Source organism: Hordeum vulgare, chromosome 4H (genome assembly GCF_904849725.1).
Source record: "Hordeum vulgare subsp. vulgare chromosome 4H, MorexV3_pseudomolecules_assembly, whole genome shotgun sequence".
NCBI classification, from domain to species: domain Eukaryota; kingdom Viridiplantae; phylum Streptophyta; class Magnoliopsida; order Poales; family Poaceae; genus Hordeum; species Hordeum vulgare.
The window spans coordinates 6,202,316-6,205,655 of record NC_058521.1 but is presented as its reverse complement, the minus strand read 5'-3'; the positions used below and the strand labels follow the sequence as shown (position 1 = coordinate 6,205,655).

General features: G+C 46.5%; 1 pseudogene; it reads right to left on the bottom strand.

The window, feature by feature from the left end:
* Positions 1-2,698: 2,698 nt before the first annotated feature.
* On the bottom strand, positions 2,699-3,050 carry LOC123450989 (annotated as a pseudogene).
* Between the last annotated feature and the right edge of the window lie 290 nt (positions 3,051-3,340).

The window sequence follows — 3,340 nt, the reverse complement described above, 5'->3', positions numbered from 1 at the left end:
CTTATTTATTTTTTTATTTTTTTTATAATTACTTACTAATTTTATTTTATCATAATTATTTTTTGCTATTAAAGTTTCTCTCATATATGGTGGACACTCCCTCACTTGATTTTTCGACCGTCGATGATGGCCGCTATTCCTTCTTTCCATAATGCATAACAAATATGTAGCACAAGGAGAAGAAGGAAGAGCGACCCCCATAACAACAGCCGACATTCTTCTTCTCTCATATGCATGAGCTAGAGTGGCAAGAGCATGGCATGCATGCTCACACCTCAACGCCCAAAAACACAGGAGAGGGGTGGGAGGGGGGAGGGTTTATATAGGCAATCTTTTAGTCCCGGTTCGTATCTAAAACCGGGACTAATAACATATGCGGCATGCCACGTGTTTGCGCGGCACGCCACGTGGTTTTGGTGGATCTTTAGTCCCGGTTTTTGTCCTGAACTGGGACTAATAACATATGCGTCACGCCACGTGTTTGCGCGTCACGCCACGTGGTTTCGCTGGATCTTTAGTCCCGGAAACTCGTCTGTTACAAAGGGATTTCATTTTTTGAACTTATTTGAACTCCATAATTTTTCTGTGTTCAAAATGCACCATTCAAAGCCACATCATCAATTTACAACCCTTTCTGACTTCATTTGTTATTTTTCATGCATTTAATGATTATTTTGAGCTATAAGACCATGAAATTGAAAAGCATTTTAAATGAACTCTGAAAAGGTTCCAAGTTGGCATGGTATCATCATTTCACCCACATAGCATGTGCGAGAAAGTTGAGAGGGTTACGGCAAAAACTGGATGCACTTCGTGTACAAAATGGACAATCTCTTTCGAAGTATCAGGGTTTCATACGGAAACTCATCTGTTACACAGGGATTTCATTTTTTTGAACTTATTTGAACTCCATAGTTTTTTGTGTTCAAAATGCACCATTCAAAGCCGCATCATCAATTTACAATCCATTCTGACTTCATTTGTTATTTTTCATGCATTTACTGATTATTTTGACCTACAAGACCATGAAATTGAAAAACATTTGAAATGAACTCTGAAAAGGTTCCAAGTTGGCATGGTATCATCATTTCACCCACATAGCATGTGCGAGAAAGTTGAGAGGGTTACGGCAAAAACTGGATGCACTTCGTTTACAAAACGGACAATCTCTTTCGAAGTATCAGGGTTTCATACGGAAACTCGTTTGTTACAAAGGGTTTCATTTTTTTGAACTTATTTGAACTCCATAGTTTTTCTGTGTTCAAAATGCACCATTCAAAGCCACATCATCAATTTACAACCCTTTTTGACTCGGGCATTAGTCCCGGTCCGTAATGTACTCCAAAGTGCGTCGGTCACCGTACATCCATTGGCGGTTCATATCTATTATGAAATTAAGTATATATAAAAAAACCATTGCAGAACAAAATGAATAGAGAAATGACCAAATTAATACAAGTTCATCATCACATTAAAACCAAAGCACAATAGTTATCAAATGTTATTATTGAAAAATAAATACATAAAGTTCTCTCATAAAAAACATACAACTATGTAAAACATTTAAATGCAACAACAAACGCGATCAAAATCGCAAGTAAGGTAACAATTGAACCAACAACATAATGATACCAAGCCTCTTTATCAATGGCATATTTTCTAATATTCCTAATCTTCAAGCGCATTTCATCCATCTTCAAGCGCATTGCATCCATCTTCAACCGCATCGCATCGATCTTCATCTTGCGATCGTCAATGACCTCGACAACATGCAACTCCATTTCCATATTCTTATCCTCAATTATTTTCAATTTTTCCTTCAATATTTGTTTTCTTTTTCAACCAAAGTTAACTTCTCGAGAAGCATTTCTAGGTGGGTTAGAATTTCCGATTCACATACCTCCTAGATTAAAAATATATATCACGTTGGTCATCATAATTGTCATAAACAATAAATAAACCAAATAGTTATGAAAAGATAATATATACCACATCTGAATCATAGACAGGACGAGGGCCGACGGGGGCGGATACCAAAACCATCGAACTATATAATAGCAAGGAATAATAAAAGTAAGAAAATTAGACAAGTATCTATCTGAAGTCAGAATTATTTTCTTTCAGAAAGAAGATAAGAAGAAGAGGCTCACCACGGTGGTGCCGGCGACGAGATCGGCGCGGGCGATCGACGGCGGTGAAGACGGGGCGGGGACGGGGCGTGACGGACCGCTAAATCTAGACAAGTCTCGTTGAAAATGGAGCTCGGAGGTCGAGTTTCGAGAGGAGAAAGCTTAACTAGTGTGGCTCGGGCATTTCATCGAACACCTCATGTGCATAGGAGGTGAACTAGAGCACCCAAATGCCCTCCCCTCACCGGCTCGACAAAAACAGAGCACTGTGGAGTGGTGTGCCGCGACGGTGGGTATATATGTAGGCAAGTTATTTGTCCCGGTTCGTGGTATGAACCGGGACTAAAGGTTCTGGGCCAGCAGCGAGGACCATTGGTCCCGGTTCGTGGCTCGAACCGGGACAAATGGTTCCACACAAACCGGGACCAATGCCCACGAGGCCCCGGCCGGCCCCGTGGGATCACGAACCGGGTCTAATACCCTCCATTGGCCCCGGTTCTTGAAGAACCGAGACTAATGGGCTGGCTAGGGCCGAACGGTAGCCCTGTTTTCTACTAGTGCAACCACGCTGACCAACATAGCAATAGCCCCAAAAGCCCAGTCGGACCAAGAGAGCAGCCATAACCACAGTCAAGCCTCAGATCCACCTCCAAAGCCGAAGCTCTCGCAGGAAGCGCAGATCGGGCATGCCAACTCCAGTGCGCCTGCGCGCCGAACCACCAGCCGTCGCACCACCTTTTCCCAGCTCAGCTCCTTGCACGCTGCCGTGTAGAGCACCCAAGCAGCCACACCCGTGGAACAGGGCACCCAAGCAGCAGCGCTGCACTCGACCATCGAAGACGCCCGGGGCCGAACTCCCTCCCGTCTGGACGCGACCACGCCCTGGCGCCCACGCAGCATGGCCTCGCTGCCATGCCCCATCCCGCTCCACTCCGCATGCCCTCGCAGATCTCGCTGATGCCTATTCCACCCACGCGCCCTCGCTGACGGGCGCGACGCCCCGCCGCACGCAGATCCAGCTCGAAGCTTGCCTGGCCCGCCCTTGCACAGCCTCGCCGCGCCACCTCGAGCCAGCGTAGCCGCCGGCCGAGCTCCTGTCGAAGAGGAACGGCCCGCGCCACGCCGCCCCGAGCGGAAGGAGGAGACAGCCCCGCCGCCGCCGAGCCGCACGGGCTTTGCCCGGCGACGCCGTCCGGCGGCGGCGAGGGGAG